The sequence below is a fragment of the Bombina bombina genome, chromosome 7 (genome assembly GCF_027579735.1).
Source record: "Bombina bombina isolate aBomBom1 chromosome 7, aBomBom1.pri, whole genome shotgun sequence".
NCBI lineage: Eukaryota > Metazoa > Chordata > Amphibia > Anura > Bombinatoridae > Bombina > Bombina bombina.
The window spans coordinates 602,263,164-602,287,823 of NC_069505.1; positions in this window are offsets into that span (position 1 = coordinate 602,263,164).

Consider the following 24,660-nt stretch of genomic DNA (forward strand, 5'->3'; position numbering starts at 1 on the left):
TACAGACTCTGTGTACCGTGGGACTTTATGTAAATTTACTTTTCTGTATCCTTTAATGGCTCTGCTTATGAAAACTATTTGTACAAATCATAAGGTAACACTAAGGGGCGTGTCTCACTTACTAAGGTATTTTTATTGTAGGTCTAATCGGTTGCCGACACACAGGACAAAGCTTGTTCCTTTTTTTCAGCTTTATAGTGCAAGTATAACAAGACATTACATGCCCTGTATCCCCATGAAAAATGCATTCGTTTTTTGGCCTGGACTGACAAATCAGGCATGACTCCACTTTGGTAAATAAACAAGTCTGTGAACTTTTATCAATCTCTTTTGCCTGACTTGAGGAATCTGTGCCACCCGATGTAGAAGGATGAGAACAATCGTCAGTTTTCTGGGATTCTGAACTCTGGGCTGCTTCATCTTCCTTCTTTCTTTCTGACATGTTGAGTCCACGGATCATCTAATTACTATTGGGAATATCACTCCTGGCCAGCAGGAGGAGGCAAAGAGCACCACTACAAAGCTGTTAAGTATCAATTTCCTTCCCACAACCCCCAGTCATTCTCTTTGCCTACGTTAAAAGCAAGGAGGTGGTAAAGTTTAGGTGTCTGAAAGAAGATTATTCAATCAAGATTTTATTATTTTACAGCAGTGCAAGCTTGTTCTGCTTTGTCCTGGGATGTAGCCGTAGTCCATGTCAGTCTCTTCAGTAGAGCAATGGTGGCTTTTAAGCAATTGGGAACTTGTGGAGTATAATCCTCACTGCGCCTCCTAAATAGTTGTTGCTGCCCTATCCTTAAAGTCTGATTAGGATTATTGTCTTTCTTGTTTTTCAAGGGTCTATGTGAGGTGTGCCTCTCAAACCGGGTGAGCTGTCCTCCTGCCGGATGGCTAGATGCAGGTAAGTGCGTTGGTCTTCTATGTCTGGGGGACTTGCACTTAAGGGTTAAAAGGCTGCATATTTTGGGACTTTACATCCTTTATAGGATGTTTCAGGCAGGACACAGGCACTATGTGACAAGTACAGCTTCAGGGGTTAATACTTTGACAATATTTCTTGAATGATTGCTGTTATTGGGGAGACCAGGGAGTTAACTTCAGGATAGAAGGGGTTAACCCTAATTGGAGACTCAGATTAATTATATATTAATTTTTTCAAGTTCTTATGTATGACAAGTGTTTAAGACTGGAGTTTGTCAGTTCAACTGCCTATGTATTTTAAAGTTTATTAACGGAGAAATGAGGAGACAGTACATATCTTGTTGTTTCAATATTTATGTCTTATTATCTAGAGGAGAGCTCATTCTCCCTTTCTGACGCATTTGCCTGTTGCTTGAAAGGAAGGAAGGAAGGAAGGAAGGAGGAACTCAGTGCGAGGGTTGTTTTCCCCCTAGAATTTTTTTTAGTTTTGGCCGGATGAAGTGCAATGTATGAGCGTTTGTTTGCTGCAGTTTTTGTTCCCGCCTTCTTCTTCACAGACACAGAGCGGCGCCATGTTGGAGTCAGAGGGGCCTATCTATCAAGCTCCGAAAGGAGCTTGACGGCCCGTATTTCTGGCGAGTCTTCAGACTCGCCAGAAACAAAAAGTTATGGATCAGCGGTCACAAAGACCGCTGCTCCATAACCCTGTCCGCCTGCTCTGAGCAGGCGGACAGGAATTGCAACAATTCAACCCGATCAAGTACGATCGGGTTGATTGACACCCCCTGCAGGCGGCCCATTGGCTGCGAGTCTGCAGGGGGCGGTGTTGCACCAGCAGCTCACAAGAGCAATGTTAAATGCGGAGAGCGTATTGCTCTCTGCATTCAGCGATGTCTTGCGGACCTGATCCGCACTGTTGGATCAGGTCCTAAAGACATTTCTTAAATAGGCCTCTAAGAATACACTCCGTAGTTCAGCCTCATTTCTCCAGGTGGAGATCAGAGCGGCGCTCTGGTTTGCAAGTTTCAATTTTATTGCCCAATATTTAGTTACCACAATAGGCGTACATTTCATTATGTACCAAGTGCTACGTTCAGACCTGAAGGATTTACTCATGAAATAATATTTTAAATCCTTTACGAAAAATTACATACACTGTTTTTATTATAGCAGTATAAATTTCGTTTTTAATAAAGACTCATTGTGGGACAATGTACTTGATAGATAATTTATATGAATTTGTTTTTAACTTTTTTTTTCGGTTTAAATCTTTTTATTAATTTTAAAATTTACAACATTGTGAGATAACATCAAAGGTCTCTTAAAGCAGGTTTATCTCCAAGGGAGAAACATATATTTAAGGTTGATATCTATCAGAACAAGTCGAGACCGAGAACAAAGGATAACAAAAGGATCTCCATCACGTATAGCATAAATGATCTAAACATTTGACAATAAGTATGTATAGTTGGTATGGTAGCGAGCAGCAAATGGGGTAGGAGGGGGAAGTGGGGGAAGGTATATTCCCGAGAGGAAAAGGCTGTTTAAGGTGTTTTTGTACCTCTTTGTTCCCATAAAAAGATGATGTCCAAAATGGCAATTGTTTTTAACTTTATGTCCTGTTTGATTAATGTCTATGTAAGCAGTGAAATATTTGCTTTTTCTTTTTCTGTTTTCCCTATACTGGAGGGGCAAAATTATAAAAAGATTGTGGGTACAGCTGGTTTGCTGCTTCAGTTCCTCATTTTCTCCCAGAATTATGCTGTTTAGATATTGCAACAGCTTCTCCTATATGCCCTAAGCTTTAACGGGGTCACAGGCAGTGCCCTGCGGTTCCTCTTAATCTAAAGGAGGCTTGCATTTTTACAGCTTAAGTATCTCTACAGTATATACTAATCCTCTCAGGATGATACTGTTTAGGCATGACACAGTTTTATCCTCATCTGTCCCAAGCCTCTATGTTGTCATATGCAGTGCCCTGCAGTTCCTCTCAATCTCCTGGAGGAGTATGTTGCTTAAGTGTCCTTTGCAGTATCTATGGCTTTCCTGTTTTTTCCTTATCTTCAGGAAATATGCAATAGGATATACGTATGTTATTCGGATTGTAAGGTTTCTGCTCCACATTCTTCTACGCAGGTTGCTTTCTCTTCTAAGTTGGTGAAGAGATATCGCCGGTAGGTTTCTGAGGGTGAAATCTCAAATTTGGACAGTTTAAATCCTTCATCTGATGCTGAAGTCATATATTTCAGATACATGCTTGATCGCCTCGTGTGTCATAAAAGAGGTTTTAGCTATTTGAGCGACATTAATTCCCTTGTCGTTGTCAACCTTTGAGAGTTTGTGAACACTATCATTTCAGTGATGTTCCTTCTATAGGGAAGTGTAGACGTGCTTTGGAATTTTTCCAGGATAGGATAAGCTAGGGATAACTTTTCTCCCTGTTTCCCGTCCCTCCAGGGTTTTTCCTGTAGATGACTCCATTAAATGCACGGTGTCTTAATTAGAACTTCAATCCTTATGGTGTTCTTTTTCAGATCCTTGGATGAGAAGCTGGAGGTTTAATTGTTCCTTTCGAACAATGACTTGCCTTATTAGACTTTCTGTGCTAGTCTGATAAACCTACCTGTGACTTAGCAGTTCAGCTTGGGCTTTATTGTTCTGCAGTTGCAGGTTCAATATTTTATGTTTCCTCCAATACCACGCTTTTGGTTTTTACTTTCAAGGGTGAGTCCTTGTTTGGACATATCTGGTATTTTTGTCTCCTGACTTGCGAGTAAAAAAGGGTTTTTCTTCCACTCGTAAGGAGAATAAGACTAAAGGAAGGTTAAGTCGTGTTTCTTGGAATCCTATCTAGGGTTTCCTCCCAGGGGCAGATTTCTCATTCTTGAGTATCTGCAATACAGATATGAATAGATGATTTTCCAAAACTAAGTTCAGGGACTTCCTCGCCCGGAGGGATAGTTCCTGTCCTCGTTTGGGAGCGGAATAAGTTCCTTAGAGTACTGTCCTTCAAGATGGAAACTATTCGTTCCATTCTTCCTTTGGTTCAAGAGGGTCAATTCATGACAACAGTAGATTTAAAGGATGAGTACCTGCATGTTCCTATCCACTGAGATCATCACAAATTTCTGATTTTTAGACAAGCACTTCCAGTTTCTGGCTCTTCCATTCGGTCTTGCCACAGCTCTTCTTCTCTTCAAAGGTCCTGGGATCCAGGTGGGTGGTGCTCTGCTTGCGGGGCATTACAGGAGCACCTTACCTAAACGACATTCTGGTTTAGGCACCATACTTTCAAGAAGCAGACTCCCACACAGAGATGTTATCCTTCCTGCTCTCTCACGGATGGAAGGTGAATTTGGTAAAGAGTTCCTTAATTCCAGCTACAAGGGTAGTGTTTTTGAGAACCATAATAGATTCCCTATTGATGACAATATTTCTGACAGAGGTCAGAAAATCAAAGATCTTCGATTCTTGTCTGGCGCTTCAGTCCTCTCCTCGGCCGTCAGTGGCTCAATGTTTGGAGAAGATCGGTTTGATGGTAACTGCCAGGCACATCATTCTGTTTGCCCGTTTCTACCTTAGACCTCTGCAGTTATGCTTGCTCAGACAGTGGAATGGAGATGATGTGGATCTGTCTCTGCAATTACATCTGGAGCAGGCGACAAGAGATTATACTCCTTGGTGGTTGTCTCAGGAACATCTCTCCCAGGGAACCTGCTTTCTCAGACCCATCTGGGTGATTAGGACAATGGACGCCAGCCTGCTGGGATGGGGAACAGTCTGGGGCTCACTAAAGGATCAGGGGACATGGACTCGGGAGGAGTCTGTTCTCCCCATAAACATTCTGGAGCTGAGGACAATCTTCAATGCTTTTCTGGCCTGGCTTCAGCCCGGTTTATCAGGTTCCATGGCCGTGACAGAGGTAGCCAAAATTATTTAGTGGGCAGTGACCCACAACTGCTGTCTGTTATCCACATTTCAGGAGTGGACAATTGGGAGGTGAATTTTCTGAGCAGACAGACCTTTCACCCGAAGGAGTGGGAACTCCATCCAAAAGTGTTTTCCAGCTTGATTCTCAAAGGGGGACAGCCGGAACTGGGTCTCATGTCATCTCTTCAGAATGCCAAGCTCCCGAGGTACGGGTCAAATGATCCTCAGGCTGTTCTGATAGATGCAGTCCCTTGGAATTTCAGTGTAGCATATCTATTTCCTCCGTTAGCTTTCCTTCCTCGGGTTATGCACAAATCAAATGGGAGAAGGGCGTCTGTGATCCTCATTGCACCGGCGTGGCCACGCAGGATCTGGTATGCAGACCTAGTGGAAATGTCATCTCTCCCACCTTGGAGACTTCCACTGAGGAAATAACTTATACTTCAAGGACCCTTGCTTCATCCAAATGTTTTTTCTCTGAAACTGACTGCTTGGAGATTGAACGCTTAATCTTATCTAAGCGGTGATTTTCTGAGTCGGTCATTGAGACCATGAGGCCTATTTAACAACGGTCTTGCGGACCTGATCCAACAGTCTGGATCAGGTCTGCAAGAGCTCGCTGAATGCGGAGAGCAATACGCTCTCCGTATTCAGCATTGCACCAGCAGCTCACAAGAGCTGCTGGTGCAACGCCACCCCCCTGCAGTTTTGCGGCCACTGGGCCGCCAGCAGGGAGGTGTCAATCAATTCGATCGGGTTGAATTGTGGCGATTTCTGTCCGCCTGCTCAGAGCAGGTGGACAGGGTTATGAAGCAGCGGTCTTTAGACCGCTGCTTCATAACTGCTGTTTCTGGCGAGTCTGAAGACTCACCAGAAACACAGGCCCACAAGCTCCATACGGAGCTTGATAAATGGGCCTCCATGATTCAGGCTCATAGGCCTGTTACCTGGAAGATTTACTACAAGATATGGCGTAAATATCTGTATTGGTGTGAATCCAGAGGCTACTCTTGAAGTAGAGTTCAGATTTCTAGGATTCTGTCTTTTCTCCAAGAGGGTTTGGAGAAGGGTTTATCGGCAAGTTCCCTAAAGGGTCAAATATCTACCTTGTCTATTTTGTTCCATAAACGTCTGGCAGATGTACCAGACGTGCAATTGTTCTGTCAGGCCTTGGTCAGAATCAGACCTGTGTTGAAACCTATTACTCCTCCCTGGTGTCTTAACCTTGTTCTTAAAATTCTTCAGGTTCCTTTTGAACCTATGCATTCCTTAGATATTAAATTGTTATTTTGGATTGTTTATTGTTGCAATTTCATCTGCTCATAGAGTTTAAGATCTCTCAGCGTTGCAGTATGAATCTCCTTACCTTATTTTTCATAGGATAAGGTAGTTTTGCGTACTAAGTTAGAGTTTCTCCCTAAAGTGGTGTCAGATAGGAACATTAATCTTCTTATAAGGAACGTCTGCTGCTCTTCCTAGGTGTGGTGCGTGCATTAAAATTCTATTTGCAGACGACTAAGGAATTTTGCCGGTCTTCTGCTCTGTTTGTGGTTTTCTCTGGGAAACGTAAGGGGCAGAAAGCTATGGCTACTTATCTTTCTTGTGGCTGAAGAGTATCATTCGCTTGGCCTATGAGACTGCTGGACAGCAGCCTCCTGAGAGGGTAGCGGCTCATTCTATGAGGGCTGTTTCCTCTTCCTGAGCATTCAAAATTAAGCTACTGTGGAACAGATTTGCAAGGCTGCAACTTGGTCCTCTCTACACACATTTTCAAAATTCTATAAATTTGATACTTTTGCCTTGGCTGAGGCTTCTTTTGGGAGAAAGGTTCTTCAAGCAGTGGTGCCTTCCGTTTAGGTTCCCTGTCTTGTCCCTCCCTTATCATCTGTGTCTTCTAGCTTGGGTATTGATTCCCAATAGTAATTAGATGATCCGTGGACTCATCGTGTCATTAGAAAGAAAACAAAATCTATGCTTACCTGATAAATTTATTTCTTGACACGATGAGTCCACGGCCCGTCCTGTTTATTCAGACGTTTTTTTCGTATTATAAACCTCAGACACCTCTGCACCCTGTTATTTCCTTTCTCTCTTTTTACTTCGGTCAAATGACTGGGGTGGGAGGGAAGGTAGTGATATTTAACATCTTTGCTGTGGTGTTCTTTGCCTCCACCTGCTGGCCAGGAGTGATATTCACAATAGTAATTAGATGATCCATGGGCTCATCATGTCAATAAATAAATACATTTATCAGCTAAGCATAAATTTTGTTTTCCTTCATCAACCTTCATCCGACTCGTACATTCTCAAGGGGTGAACATGTCATTTTGAGATACTTTTAAATTCACTTCTATTTTCTTTTTTTTTAATCAAGTTTTTATTCAAGTTTTTATGAGTAACAACATAGCAAAAAAATACAAAATGTAAATATGTCCTTTCAAAATGACAACAATGGAATGAGTGGACACTATATCTAAACTGATTTGTACATGATTAGGCAAACCTTGGTCATGTGACCAAATACAAACTGTGTGCATGTAATTTATAGACTCAGGAATCAAAAATGACAAGTTACAAACCTTTGATACTGCAAGAAATGGATGCACACTTGCCAAAAATATATATGCAGTGGAATGTCAGCATAAACAGAAATAAGAGCGACAGATTTGTCTGCAATACAAACTGAACATACAAACTGAACATATAAGAATGAAACCTCATTTTCATATTAAATCGATCTCTCAAATTGTCAAAAGGAGGTAAACTAGAAAGATACTTAGCCACTCTTGGGCATGGAACATTAAGACAAGATATACAGGTGCTCTGTCATAGTACATATTAGCAAGGTTAGAACCGACTTTTTAAATAGATATGAATGATTGATTAAAGCCTTATGTGCTGTAGCTACAGTGTGTGTGAAAACTATTTGTAAGAATCATAAGGTAACGGTAAGGGGCGTGTCTCACTACTAATGTATTATTATTGTGGGTCTAACTGACGTAAGTGCGCACAACCATCTGAATCGGTTGCCGACACACAGGACAAGGCTTGTTCCTTTTTTTCAGCTTTTTAGCGCAAGTATAACAAGACATTAAATGCCCTGTATCCCCATGAACAATGCATCCATTTTTTGGCCTGGACTGACAAATCAGGCATGACTCCTGTGTACTTTTATCATTCTCTTTTGCCTGATTTGAGGAATCTGTGCCACCCGATGTAGAAGGATGAGAACAATCGTCAGTTTTCTGGGATTCTGAACTATGGGCTGCTTCACCTTCCTTCTTTCCTTCAGAGTCAGGCAATTTCACTTTCTTACGATCTGGACCATCGTTGTCATCATCATCTGAGTCATCCGACTCGTTCATCCTCAAGGGGTGTACAAACTTCTTTACAGGAGATAAGGTTTTGTTTATAGAAAAGCAAAGGCAGCATTGAGGGATAAGAGGAGGGTTAACTTCATCACATTCCGAACATTTCCAAGAAGCCTGAAAAAATAAATGAAAATATCAGAAATGAAAAAGGAATCTGCCAACTCAACTGAAAAACTGAGCTTAGCTAGAGACATTTTTCTTCATGAGACATCATAAAGTGCATGTTAGTGATCTGAATCTCAGTGAAGAACAGGAAGAAACAGGTTAACATTAATGGGACACTAGAGTCCAAATTTTCATGATTCAGATAGAGCAGCAATAAAAAAACAAAAATAAAAACAGCCTAAAACAAAACATTCGCCTAGATCACGAGTTTTGTCGGTAAAGCTGTGCGGTGCTAACGCTCCTTTTTATCTTACCGCTCCCTTAAGACAACGCTGGTATTATGAGTTTTCTGCAAGCCGGCGTTAGCCTCAGAAAAGTGAGCTTTGAGCAAAATTTAGCTCCATATTTCACCTCGATACCAGCGTTACGATACGTTACGGTAGCGGTAAGCTAGCTAAACGTGCTCGTGCAAAATTTCCCCATAGGAAACAATGGGGCTGAGCTGGCTGAAAAAAAACTAACACCTGAAAAAAGCAGCGTTCAGCTCCTAACGCAGCCCCATTGTTTCCTTTGGGGAAAGAAAAAAACTAAATTTATGCTTACCTGATAAATTTCTTTCTCTTGTGGTGTATCCAGTCCACGAGTTCATCCATTACTTGTGGGATATTCTCCTTCCCAACAGGAAGTTGCAAGAGGACACCCACAGCAGAGCTGTCTATATAGCTCCTCCCCTAACTGCCACCCCCAGTCATCTGACCGAAGACAAGCAAGAAAAAAGGAGAAACTATAGGGTGCAGTGGTGTAGTTTAAAAATAAAAAACACCTGCCTTAAAGTGACAGGGCGGGCCGTGGACTGGATACACCACAAGAGAAAGAAATTTATCAGGTAAGCATAAATTTTGTTTTCTCTTGTAAGGTGTATCCAGTCCACGGGTTCATCCATTACTTGTGGGATACCAATACCAAAGCTTTAGGACACGGATGAAGGGAGGGACAAGGCAGGAACTTAAACGAAAGGCACCACTGCCTGTAAGACCTTTCTCCCAAAAATAGCCTCCGAGGAAGCAAAAGTATCAAATTTGTAGAATTTAGAAAAAGTATGAAGCGAAGACCAAGTCGCCGCCTTACAAATCTGTTCAACAGAGGCCTCATTTTTAAAAGCCCATGTGGAAGCTACCGCTCTAGTGGAATGAGCTGTAATTCTTTCAGGAGGCTGCTGGCCAGCAGTCTCATAAGCTAAACGGATTATGCTTCTCAGCCAAAAAGAAAGAGAAGATGCCGAAGCCTTTTGGCCTCTCCTCTGTCCAGAGTAGACAACAAACAATGCAGATGTTTGACGAAAATCCTTCGTAGCTTGTAAATAAAACTTTAAAGCACGAACCACGTCAAGATTGAGTAATAGACGTTCCTTCATTGAAGAAGGATTAGGACACAGTGACGGAACAACAATCTCCTGATTGATATTCTTATTAGATGCCACCTTAGGAAGGAACCTAGGTTTGGTACGCAAAACTACCTTATCTGCATGGAAGATCAGATAAGGGGAATCACACTGTAAGGCAGATAACTCTGAAACTCTTCGAGCCGAAGAGATAGCTACCAAAAACAAAACTTTCCAAGATAAAAGCTTGATATCTATGGAATGCAGAGGTTCAAACGGAACCCCTTGAATAACTTTAAGAACTAAATTTAAACTCCATGGCGGAGCAACAGGTTTAAACACTGGCTTGATTCTAACTAAAGCCTGACAAAACGCCTGAACGTCTGGAACATCTGCCAGGCGCTTGTGCAGAAGAATAGACAGAGCAGAAATCTGTCCCTTTAAGGAACTAGCTGACAATCCCTTCTCCAATCCTTCTTGGAGAAAGGATAATATCCTAGGAATCCTGACCTTAATCCATGAGTAACCCTTGGATTCACACCAATGAAGATATTTACACCATATTTTATGATAAATTTTCCTGGTGACAGGCTTTCGAGCCTGAATTAAGGTATCAATGACCGACTCGGAGAAACCACGTTTTGATAAAATCAAGCGTTCAATCTCCAAGCAGTCAGCCGCAGAGAAATTAGATTTGGATGTTAGAATGGACCTTGTAGTAGAAGGTCCTGCCTCAGCGGCAGAGTCCATGGTGGAAAGGATGACATGTCCACCAGATCTGCATACCAAGTCCTGCGTGGCCACGCAGGTGCTATCAAAATCACCGAAGCTCTCTCCTGCTTGATCTTGGCAATCAGACGAGGGAGGAGAGGAAATGGTGTGAACACATAAGCCAGGATGAAGGACCAGGGCACTGCTAGAGCATTTATCAGCGCTGCCTGGGGATCCCTCGACCTGGACCCGTAACAAGGAAGCTTGGCGTTCTGACGAGACGCCATCAGATCCAATTCTGGTTTGCCCCATAGTTGAATCAGCTGGGCAAATACCTCCGGATGGAGCTCCCACTCCCCCGGATGAAAAGTCTGCCGACTTAGAAAATCCGCCTCCCAGTTCTCTACTCCTGGGATATGGATAGCTGAGAGATGGCAAGAGTGAACCTCTGCCCATAGAATTATCCTTGAAACCTCCAACATTGCCAGGGTGCTTCTTGTTCCCCCCTGATGGTTGATATAGGCTACAGTCGTGATATTGTCCGACTAAAATCTGATGAACCTGACCGCAGCTAGTTGAGGCCAAGCCTGAAGAGCATTGAATATCGCTCTCAGTTCCAGAATGTTTATCGGAAGGAGGGCTTCCTCCTGAGTCCACGAACCCTGAGCCTTCAGGGAGTCCCAGACTGCGCCCCAGCCCAGAAGGCTGGCGCCTGTCGTCACTATAGTCCACTCTGGCCTGCGGAAACTCATTCCCTTGGACAGATGGACCCGAGATAACCACCAGAGAAGAGAATCCCTGGTCTCTTAATCCAGATTTAGCAGAGGGGACAAATCTGTGTAGTCCCCATTCCACTGATTGAGCATGCAAAGTTGCAATGGTCTGAGATGTAGGCGGGCAAACGGAACTATGTCCATTGCCGCTACCATTAGGACGATTACTTCCATACACTGAGCCACTGACGGCCGAGAAGTGGAATGAAGAGCACGGCAGGAAGTTAGAAGTTTTGATAACCTGACCTCTGTCAGAAAAATTTTCATTTCTACTGAATCTAACAGTGTTCCTAGGAAGGAAACTCTTGTGAGAGGGGAGAGAGAACTCTTTTCTTCGTTCACCTTCAACCCGTGAGACCTCAGAAAGGCCAGAACAATGTCCGTATGGGACTTGGCGATTTGAAAAGTCGACGCCTGTATCAGAATGTCGTCTAGGTAAGGAGCCACCGCTATGCCCCGTGGCCTTAGAACCGCCAGTAGGGACCCTAGAACCTTCATAAAGATTCTTGGTAACGTGGCTAACCCGAAGGGAAGGGCCACAAACTGGTAATGCCTGTCTAAGAAGGCGAACCTGAGGGACTGATGATGATCTCTGTGAATCGGAATGTGGAGATAAGCATCCTTTAAGTCCACGGTAGGCATATATTAACCCTCCTGGATCATAGGGAGGATGGTTCGGATAGTCTCCATCTTGAAGGATGGGACCCTGAGAAATTTGTTTAAGATCTTGAGATCCAAGATTGGTCTGAACGTTCCCTCTTTTTTGGGAACTATAAACAGGTTTGAATAGAAACCCTGCCCCTGTTCCTCCCTTGGACCTGGGTGGATCACTCCCATAACTATAAGTCTTGAACGCAACGTAAGAATGCCTCTCTCTTTTTCTGGTTTGCAGATAGTTGTGAGAGATGAAATCTCCCCTTTGGAGATGAACCTTTGAATTCCAGAAGATATCCCTGGGAAACAATCTCTAATGCCCAGGGATCCTGGACGTCTCTTGCCCAAGCCTGAGCGAAGAGAGAAAGTCTGCCCCCTACTAGATCCGGTCCCGGATCGGGGGCTACTCCTTCATGCTGTCTTAGAGGCAGCAGCAGGTTTTTTGGCCTGCTTTCCCTTGTTCCAAGCCTGGTTAGGTCTCCAGACTGGTTTGGAATGGGCGAAATTTCCTTCTTGCTGAAGCTGCGCCACTCTTGAAGTTTCGAAAGGAACAAAAATTATTCTGTTTGGTCCTTAATTTATTGGACCTATCCTGAGGAAGGGCGTGACCTTTTCCTCCAGTAATATCAGAAATGATCTCCTTTAGTCCAGGCCCGAATAGGCTCTGCCCCTTGAAGAGGATGTTGAGAAGCTTAGACTTTGAAGTAATGTCTGCTGACCAGGATTTAAGCCATAGCGCCTTACGCGCCAGAATGGCAAAACCTGAATTCTTAGCCGTTAGCTTGGTTAAATGGAAAACGGCGTCAAAAATAAAGGAATTAGCTAATTTAAGAGCTTTAATCCTGTCTAAAATATCATCCAACGGGGTCTCCACCTGTAGAGCCTCCTCCAGAGACTCGAACCAGAAAGCTGCTGCAGCAGTGACTGGGGCAATGCATGCAAGAGGCTGGAGAATAAAACCTTGCTGTATAAAGATTTTCTTAAGCAGACCCTCCAATTTTTTATCCATAGGATCTAGGAAAGCACAACTGTCCTCGACGGGGATAGTTGTACGCTTAGCTAGGGTAGAAACTGCTCCCTCCACCTTAGGGACCGTCTGCCATGAGTCCCGTATTGCGGCATCTATGGGAAACATCTTTTTAAAAACAGGAGGGGAGAGAACGGCACACCTGGTCTATCCCATTCCATAGTAATAATTTCCAAAAACCTCGTAGGGACTGGAAAAACATCAGTGTAAACAGGCACTGCAAAGTATTTGTCCATTTTACACAATTTCTCTGGGACTACAATGGGGTCACAATCATCCAGAGTCGCTAAAACCTCCCTGAGCAACAAGCGGAGGTGTTCAAGCTTAAATTTAAACGCTGTCATTTCAGAGTCAGACTGAAGTAACGCCTTCCCTAAATCTGAAATGTCACCCACATATAGAAGCTCTCCTGCTTCGGCTTCTGAATATTGTAAGGGTATATCGGACACAGGTATTAAAGCGTCAGAAAGCTCTGTATTTGTTCTAGCCCCAGAGCTGTCTCGCTTTCCTTGTAACCCTGGCAGCTTGGACAATACCTCTGTGATGGTATTAGTCATAACTGCCGCCATGTCCTGTAAGGTAAACGCATTAGACGCGCTGGATGTACTTGGCGTCACTTGCGCGGGAGTTATAGGTTCTGACACGTGGGGAGAGCTAGGTGACACAACCTCCCTTTTGTCAGTCTGAGAATTTTCTGGTGATAAATCTTTAAGTGCCATAATATGGTCTTTATAGTTTATAGAAATTTCAGTACATTTGGTACACATTCTAAGAGGGGGTTCCACAATGGCTTCTAAACATATTGAACAGGGAGTTTCCTCTATGTCAGACCTGTTTAACAGACTAGTAATGAGACCAGCAAGCTTGGAAAACACTTTAATAAATGTGAAACAGCAATTAAACAAAACCGGTACTGTGCTTTTAAGAGAAAAAAACTAGCATATAAACTGCAAAACAGTGTTAAAAAGTAGTAAATTCTTCGAAATTTTTACAGTGTGTATAAGGGACTAAAGCAGCATTGCACCCACTTGCAAATGGATGATTAACCATTTAGGCCCCAAACTGGATTTAAAAAAACGTTAATAAACAGTTAAACACCTTGCCACAGCTCTGCTGTGGCTCCTACCTGCCCTCAAATACGATTTAGGGAAGAAATAAGCCCTCTATAGTGGTCCTCAGATGCCAGAGGACTCCTTTAGGGAAGCTGGATGTCTCAGTCTGAATATGAACTGCGCATCTAGAGCGCGAAAATAGGCCCCTCCCACCATGCACTCGATGTCAGAGGGCCTTAAGAAAATACTCCTAGGAGTATCTGACTAGCCATGTGGAAACTAGGCCCCAAAAAACGATTTATCACTCTCAGAGAAAAAAACGTTCTTTCTATATAACATGTAAACGTTTTGTCACTAAGAAATATGAGTATTAACATGAATATTACCCTTTTTTGTAAGCATGATCCCAGTCGTTGTTAAATCACTGCATCAGGCTTACCTCAATTATACAAGGCTCTGTCAGCATTTTCTAGATCTTATCATCTCTCTAGAAATAAATATACTGAACATACCTCAAAGCAGGTAATCTGCAGACCGTTCCCCCAACTGAAGTCTTTCCCATAATCTTCAGTTATGCGTGAGAACAGCAATGGACCTTAGTTACAAACCGCTAAGATCATCAACCTCCAGGCAGATTCTTCTTCTAATTTCTGCCTGGGAGTAAAACAGTACGACACCGGTACCGTTTAAAAATGACAAACTCTTGATTGAAGGTAAAAACTACACTAAGTCACCACATATCTCTTATACTTCCTATCTTGTCGAGAGTTGCAAGAGAATGACTGGGGGTGGCAGTTAGGGGAGGAGCTATATAGACAGCTCTGCTGTGGGTGTCCTCTTGCAACTTCCTGTTGGGAAGGAGAATATCCCACAAGTAATGGATGAACCCGTGGACTGGATACACCTTACAAGAGAAATATGTCTGCACCCACCTAACACCCTAACATGAACCCCGAGTCTAAACACCCCTAATCTTACACTTATTAACCCCTAATCTGCCGTCCCCGACATCGTCACCACCTGCATTATACTATAAACCCCTAATCTGCCGCTCCGTACACCACCGCCACCTACATTATACTTATAAACTCCTAATCTGCTGCCCCCAACATCGCCGACACCTACATTAGTTATTAACCCCTAATCTGCCCCCCCCACGTCGCCGCAACTATATTAAATTAATTAACCCCTAATCTGCCGCCGCCAACGTCGCCACAACTATAATAAAGTTATTAACCCCTAAACCTAAGTCTAACCCTAACACACCCCTAACGTAAATATAATTTAAATAAATCTAAATAAAATAACTACAATTAAAAAAAATTATTCCTATTTAAAACTAAATAAATATATATATAAGCGCCCCACTGTAGATTAAAAAGGATATGTACTTATTCCTGAGAGTTTTGTCTTCAGATAAGTACTACTTTCCAGGTCCCATAAGTGGATCTATTTCACATTATTGACGCTTGTATGTTCTGTTATTAAATTATAAAAAGAGACACCATTAGGGTCAATACCGCTCTCCCACTATTGTTCAGTGTATGTTTGAATGATGGAACTACTGTCATGTAATATTGTTTGAGATATTGCCCTATCTGCTGTGTTTGTACTTTGATATATTTCATTGCCTCAATAAAAATACTTTTCAAAAAAAAAAAAAAAAAAAAAAAAAAAAGGATATGTACTATCTGATAATCTTGGGTTCACAGCTATATTCAGATTGAGGTTGCTGCCATATATCTGTCACGGCTCTGGTAACCGGGTAAAAGCTATATAAAAAAGAAAAAGGCGCAACACCTCTAAGTGCAATATGTAAGTACAATCACACAATTTATTGTCAGGTTAACAATTAAAAACTCACAAAGATAACCTCAACGAAAATGAGGTATGAAACAGGCGTTGGAGAACCATCCAGGTCTCACAAACGATATCCCTTAGTTGTTATTGTCTGCCATAAAAAGGATTTATTCAGGCGTCCTGAAGTCTCACTTGCAAACCAAATGGGCTTCCTGTACCGGGATCACCGTCAGACCTTCCAAGTGTTAGGGGTATGCAGTCCTTTGAAATAGTCAAGTTTGATAGTCACGCTATTTGAAATCAGCTGTATGCGAGCATTAAAGCTGGCAGCTCGCATCAGCTGTTTGCGGTAGCGTGTGTGGTGGGCGTGGCCTTACGCGTTTCGTAAGGGTTCTCCTTACTTCGTCAGAGGCTGCCCACTTGTTCCACCAATGTTCTTTTATGCTGGTATTGATGCAGTGCTCCTCCCTTGCAGGCGTAACTAGTCAGTAAAGTAGGTGACAAGTACTATTCTAATTGATCTGCGCTTATTGTTAAGGAGTAACACAAGGCACCAGCATGTTGCATCTGATAATTGTAACAGTTTCGTGTAGTTGGCTGACAATTTTTTCAGACAACTAATAATTTCAAATAAGTTAAAAAAAACACAAACTAGTGCAATACTTATCAATATGAATAGGGGTGTCTAAAAGGAATTGATCTTTCCTAAAAAAGTAAATAAAACACAATTCATATGAGAATCCAATCGTTAGATAAAATACAAATAATTAGTTTATCTATATACACAATTAATGAATGAATATAAAAAACTTTTCTTAGTTTTATCATAAAAATGCAAATAAATTTGATATCACTAAAAACATAATATTACATAGATAGACAATTGATATTGGTTGGACCTTTAATCATGGATACCTATCAAGTTGGGCGCTATGACGCTATATTTGTTTGTATGCTTATATATATATATATATATATCTGCTTTGTCACTAAGCTAACCACTGAAAATAGAGACCAACTATTATAGATCATTACAATCAACACATAATAAAACTGGCTCAAATATATATAATATATATATATATATATCAAAAATAATGATTAAAACATAGTATGAAATTACTAAAATCAATTGTATCATTCCTAACACTACGTTCCCTAGTACTAACTAATGTGAAAACATATGTATGTACAGTACAAATGTAAGTATGGATTACAAAAACTGATTTTTTTAAAAAATTCTATAAAAATATAATATTTAAAAACAGATTATTTAAAATTAAAAATCTATGAACACCTTTTTTCCAAATAACCCTTTTTAGAAAAAAATCTTAAGAAAAAAAAAATTTAGGAAAAATTTTTCATTGGAAAAAATTGTTTCTTATATTGGGAATCCATTGAGACTAAATAATTTGTGATCTCGCTGTGTTAAAACAGGATTACTTGCTATATGTCATTACTTATTATCATACTGCCCCATCTAGCATAGGGACCCTATTCATCAACCAGAAAAGCAGCCAAATCTATCTCTCTATTCATTCCATTTGGTTCAAGAGACCCAAGGGTTCTGATCCAATAGGTTTCTCTACGCCGCAGGGCCAATAGTCTGTTACCCCCTCTTACATCTAGTCCCACTCTTTCAATAGCCTTAACTTTGAGATTACTGGGATCCTTTTTATGTACTTCAGAGAAGTGAGCAGAAACCCCATGGGTTAGAACTCCTTTTTCAATGTTCACCAAATGTTCCCTTAAGCAGGTTTTTAGGCTCCTCTTGGTTCTTCCTATGTAAATTTTTCCACACGGACAGGAGAGGTGGTACACCACATGTGTGCTTTTGCAATTGATACTCTCTTTAATTGGATATGTTCTATTATCTCTCAAGGATCTAAATTCTAAATTATCTTTATCCATATGTAGGCAACTCAAACAATTCTTTCTCCCACATTTGAAAAAAAAACAGTTGATCTCATTTGTAACCAGTTTTTTTGCTTCACACTCTCCCTTAATTTACTTGGTGCTAAAATGTTTCGTAAATTCTGATTTCTCTTAAATACTATCTGTGGTTTATCTGACAGTATATCTCTTAAGACAGGATCTTGCAATAAAATGGGCCAGTGTTTTTTGAAGGACTTCTCAATCTGTCGAGAACATCTATTGAATTTCGTTATAAATAGTGGCTGATTCTTATGGGATTCTTTTTTCAATTCTTTCGGTTTTGGTACAAGTAGCGATTGTCTATTCAGATTCTTGGCTCTAGTATACGCTTGTTGAACTAGTGCTGAATCATAGCCTTTACTAAGAAATCTATTCTTGATTGTTTCTGATTCGCTCTCAAATGTTGCTAGGTCTGTACAATTCCTTCTAACCCTTTGGAATTGACCAAAGGATATGTTCTGGATCCATTTGTGATGATGTCCACTAGATGCATGTAAATATGCATTGGTATCTGTAGTCTTTCTAAAGAGACCACTAATGATCTGATCTCCTCTATGAGTCAAAGTGAGATCTAAAAATGTAATTTGATCTTTATGATGTGTTTCTTTAAAACTGAGATTGAGAAGGTTTTGATTTACGTAATTCACAAACTCCTGAATCGCCTCTGATCCCCCTTTCCAGATTATGAGGATATCGTAGATAAAACGAAACCACCTCACAATTTTATCTGAGTGGGGGTTCTCGGTGAAGATGTACATGTCCTCCCACCACCCCATATATAAATTTGCTAAACTCGGGAGGCGAATTTTGTCCCCATCGCGGTCCCGGTGGTTTGGAGGTAAAATTCATTTTCAAATAAAAAATAATTCTTTTTTAATATAAAATCAATACCTTTCAAAATAAATTCCCTTTGGGACCTTTCTATGTATTTGTTTTCCTGAAAAAATACTCCACAGCTATCTGACCCAAATCATGCGGTATACAAGTATACAAAGAGGAGACATCTAGTGTGACCCACATGTACTCAGCTTTCCAGGTGCACTTCGTGAGCTGGTTAATAATGTCCATGGAATCTCTGCTATAGGACCGAAGGCAGGGAACCATTGGACTAAGTATTGTGTCCACATACTGGGATAGTTTAGTGGTTAGTGACCCAATCCCGGACACTATCGGTCGTCCCGGTGGGTCCACTTAACTCTTATGAATTTTGGGAAGGTGGTAGAACACCGCAATTTTTGGCTCTACCACCTTTAAAACTTCAAATTCAGATTTATCCAGTATCCCTTGTTCTTTTGCCGTGTTAACCAAATCGTTATATTGTTCACTAAATATCTTAGTGGGATTCGACTTTAGCTTGACATAGATGTCAGTGTCACCTAATAAAGGGTGAGCTTCTTTGAGATAGTCTGCCCTCTCTTGCAGAACTACTCCTCCCCCTTTATCGGCTCCGCGGATCACTATAGTGTGATCATTCTTTAAACCAGATAGTGCTTTTCTCTCAACTTGACTTAAATTAAGTTTCCCATTGTTGTTCTTATTACTGATACAAATTTGTTCAAGATCTTTCAACACTAATTTGCTAAAAACTGGTATAAAATTCCCTTGAGCATAATGGGGGAAAAAAGTGGAGTTCGGTTTGAGACCTGTGTGGTTGATTTTTAGGTGTGCAACTCCCCGATGGGGAGAAACCCCAAAAGAGGAGCAAGAGAAGAGGATGTAGAGGAGGAGTGGGACTCCAACTCAAAAAGAATAAAAGAAAGAGAATGGCAATGATTGAGGAACATGGCCAAAAAATATTCAATATCAGTAAAAAAATCTTGAATAAGGCAGAAGCAAGTGTCCTCGAGAAAGGACTCTCATTCGTACCCACTAATAGACCAAGAGATTTTGATTTATTTATAGATCTTGAAAAATTTTCAAGGAAATTAACACTAAAAAGGTTTTATGCTAATAAAAGTAAGAGTCCAAGAGAAATGTTAGTAGATTTGGATGATCTAGTATTAGCTAATCATGATGAGTCCTTCATATCTGATTCACCTCTTAGCCTTGAGGATCAAATAGATGAGAGAAACTTTGAACAATATAATGATGAGATCATACGTGTTCTAGAATAATTAGAGGTGGAATCAAGGGACCTAAAAATCAACCACACAGGTCTCAAACCGAACTCCACTTCCCCCCCCCCCCCCCATTATGCTCAAGGGAATTTTATACCAGTTTTTAGCAAATTAATGTTGAAAGATCTTGAACAAATTTGTATCAGTAATAAGAACAACAATGGGAAACTTAATTTAAGTCAAGTTGAGAGAAAAGCACTCTGGTTTAAAGAATGATCACACTATAGTGATCCGCAGAGCCGATAAAGGGGGAGGAGTAGTTCTGCAAGAGAGGGCAGACTATCTCAAAGAAGCTCACCGTTTATTAGGTGACACTGACACCTATGTCAAGCTAAAGTTGAATCCCACTAAGATATTTAGAGAACAATATAACGATTTGGTTAACACGGCAAAAGAACAAGGGATACTGGATAAATCTGAATTTTTAAAGGTGGTAGAGCCAAAAATTGCGGTGTTCTACCACCTTCCCAAAATTCATAAGATTTTAGTGGACCCACCGGGACGACCGATAGTGTCCGGGATTGGGTCACTAACCACTAAACTATCCCAGTATGTGGACACAATACTTAGTCCAATGGTTCCCTGCCTCACAAAGTGCACCTGGAAAGCTGAGTACATGTGGGTCACACTAGATGTCTCCTCTTTGTATACTTGTATACCGCATGATTTGGGTCAGATAGCTGTGGAGTATATTTTCAGGAAAACTAATTGCATAGAAAGGTCCCAAAGGGAATTTATTTTGAAAGGTATTGATCTTATATTAAAAACAAATTATTTTTTATTTGAAAATGAATTTTACCTCCAAACCACCGGGACCGCGATGGGGACGAAATTCGCCCTGAGTTTCGCGAATTTATATATGGAGTGGTGGGAGGACATGTACATCTTCACCGAGAACCCCCACTCAGATAAAATTGTGAGGTGGTTTCGTTTTATCGACGATATCCTCATAATCTGGAAAGGGGGATCAGAGGCAATTCAGGAGTTTGTGAATCAAAACCTTGTCAATCTCAGTTTTACTGAAACACATCATAAAGATCAAATTACATTTTTAGATCTCACTTTGACTCATAGAGGAGATCAGATCATTAGTGGTCTCTTTAGAAAGACTACAGATACCAATGCATATTTACATGCATCTAGTGGACATCATCACAAATGGATCCAGAACATACCCTTTGGTCAATTAAAAAGGGTTAGAAGGAATTGTACAGACCTAGTAACATTTGAGAGAGAATCAGAAACAATCAAGAATAGATTTCTTAGTAAAGGCTATGATTCAGCACTAGTTCAAAAAGCGTATACTAGAGCCAAGAATCTGAATAGACAATCGCTACTTGTACCAAAACCGAAAGAATTGAAAAAAGAATCCCATAAGAATCAGCCACTATTTATAACGAAATTCAATAGATGTTCTCGACAGATTGAGAAGTCCTTCAAAAAATACTGGCCCATTTTATTGCAAGATCCTGTCTTAAGAGATATACTGTCAGATAAACCACAGATAGTATTTAAGAGAAATCAGAATTTACAAAACATTTTAGCACCAAGTAAATTAAGGGATAGTGTGAAGCAAAAAAACTGGTTACAAATGAGATCAAGTGTTTTTTTCAAATGTGGGAGGAAGAATTGTTTGAGTTGCCTAGATATGGATAAAGATCATTTAGAATTTAGATCCTTGAGAGATAATAGAACATATCCAATTAAAGAGAGTATCAATTGCAAAAGAACACATGTGGTGTACCACCTCTCCTGTCCGTGTGGAAAAATTTACATAGGAAGAACCAAGAGGAGCCTAAAAACCCACTTAAGGGAACATTTGGTGAACATTGAAAAAGGAGTTCTAACCCATGGGGTTTCTGCTCACTTCTCTGAAGTACATAAAAAGGATCCCAGTAATCTCAAAGTTAAGGCTATTGAAAGAGTGGGACTAGATGTAAGAGGGGGTAACAGACTATTGGCCCTGCGGCATAGAGAAACCTATTGGATCAGAACCCTTGGGTCTCTTGAACCAAATGGAATGAATAGAGAGATAGATTTGGCTGCTTTTCTGGTTGATGAATAGGGTCCCTATGCTAGATGGGGCAGTATGATAATAAGTAATGACATATAGCAAGTAATCCTGGTTTAACACAGCGAGATCACAAATTATTTAGTCTCAATGGATTTCCAATATAAGAAACAATTTTTTCCAATTAAACATTTTTCCTACATTTTTTTTTCTTAAGATTTTTTTCTAAAAAGGGTTATTTGGAAAAAAGGTGTTCATAGATTTTTAATTTTAAATAATCTGTTTTTAAATAATATATTTTTATAGAATTTAAAAAAAAAATCATTTTTGTAATCCACACTTACATTTGTACTGTACATACATATGTTTTCACATTAGTTAGTACTGGGGAACGTAGTGTTAGGAATGATACAATTGATTTTAGTAATTTCATACTATGTTTTAATCATTATTTTAGATATATATATTTTTTATATATTTAAGCCAGTTTTATTATGTGTTGATTGTAATGATCTATAATAGTTGGTGTCTATTTTCAGTGGTTAGCTTAGTGACAAAGCAGATATATATATATATATAAGCATACAAACAGATATAGCGTCATAGCCCCCAACTTGATAGGTATCCATGATTAAAGGTCCAACCAATATCAATTGTCTATCTATGTAATATGTTTGTTTTTAGTGATATCAAATTTATTTGCATTTTTATGACAAAACTAAGAAAAGTTTTTTTATATTCATTCATTAATTGTGTATATAGATAAACTAATTATTTGTATTTTATCTAACGATTGGATTCTCATATGAATTGTGTTTTATGTACTTTTTTTAGGAAAGATCAATTCCTTTTAGACACCCCTATTCATATTGATAAGTAATTGCACTAGTTTGTGTTGTTTTTAACTTATTTGAAATTATTAGTTGCCTGAAAAAATTGTCAGCCGACTACACGATACTGTTACAATTATCAGATGCAACATGCTGGTGCCTTGTGTTACTCCTTAACAATAAGCGCAGATCAACTAGAATAGTACTTGTCACTTACTTTACTGACTAGTTACGCTTGCAAGGGAGGAGCACTGCATCAATACCAGCATAAAAGAACATTGGTGGAACAAGTGGGCAGCCTCTGACGAAGTAAGGAGAACCCTTACGAAACGCGTAAGGCCACGCCCACCACACACGCTACCGCAAACAGCTGATGCGAGCTGCTGGCTTTAATGCTCGCATACAGCTGATTTCAAGTGGCGTGACTATCGAACTTGACTATTTCAAAGGACTGCATACCCCTAACAGTTGGAGGGTCTGACGGTGATCCCGGTACAGGAAGCCCATTTGGTTTGCAAGTGAGACTTCAGGACGCCTGAATAAATCCTTTTTATGGCAGACAGTAACAACTAAGGGATATCGTTTGTGAGACCTGGATGGTTCTCTAGCATCTGTTTCATAACTCATTTTCGTTGAGGTTATCTTTGTGAGTTTTTAATTGTTAACCTGATAATAAATTGTGTGATTGGTACTTACATATTGCACTTAGAGGTGTTGCGCCTTTTTCTTTTTTATAAAACTAAATACTTACCTATAAAATAAACCATAAGCTTGCTACAATATAACTAATAGTTACATTTTAGCTAGCTTATGATTTATTTTTATTTTACAGGCAACTTTGTATTTATTTTAACTAGGTACAATAGTTATTAAATAGTTATTAACTATTTAATAGCTACCTAGCTAAAATAAGTACAAAATTACCTGTAAAATAAATCCTAACCTAAGTTACAATTACACCTAACACTACACTATCATTAAAGTAATTACCTAAACTACCTACAATTAATTACAATTAAATTCAATAAACTAAATTACGATTTTTTTTTTTTTACTAAATTACAGTTTAAACTAATTACACCTAATCTAAGCCCCCTAATAAAATAAAAAAGCCCCCCAAAATAATAAAATGCCATACCCTATACTAAATTACAAATAGCCCTTAAAAAGGGCCTTTTGCGGGGCATTGCCCCAAAGTAATCAGCTTTTACCTGTAAAAAAAGAATGCAATACCCCTCCCCCAACATTAAAACCCACCACCCAAACACCCTTACTCTAAAAACCACCTAAGTTCAATCCGATTGGCTGATTGGATCAGCCAATATAATGCAAGGTCAATTCTATTGGCTGATCCAATCAGCCAATCGTATTGAACTTCAATACGATTGGCTGATTAAATCAACCAATCAGATTTTTCCTACCTTAATTCCGATTGGCTGATAGAATCATATCAGCCAATCGGAATTCGAGGGACGCCATCTTGGATGACGTAATTAAAGGAACCTTCATTCGTCGTTAGTCGTCGTGCTGGAAGGATGCTCAGCGCCGGATGTCTTCAAGATGGAGTCGTTCCTCGTCGGATGGATGAAGATAGAAGATGCCGCTTGGATGAAGCCTTCTCCCGGTCTGGATGTCCTCTTCTGCCCGGATAGGATGAAGACTTCTGCCGGTCTGGATGTCCTCTTCTGCCCCATCGGATGAACACTTCTGAACGGATCGGATCACCACTTGTGCCCGGCTGGGTGAAGACGGCTCAAGGTAGGGTGATCTTGGGTAGTGTTAGGTTTTTTTAAGGGGCTATTGGGTGGGTTTTAGAGTAGGGGTGTGTGGGTGGTGGGTTTTAATGTTGGGGGTGGTATTGTATTCTTTTTTTTTACAGGTAAAAGAGCTGATTACTTTGGGGCAATGCCCCGCAAAATGCCCTTTTAAGGACTATTTGTAATTTAGTATAGGGTAGGGCATTTTAATATTTTGGGGGGCTTTTTTATTTTATTAGGGGGCTTAGATTAGGTGTAATTAGTTTAAACTTCTTGTCATTTTTT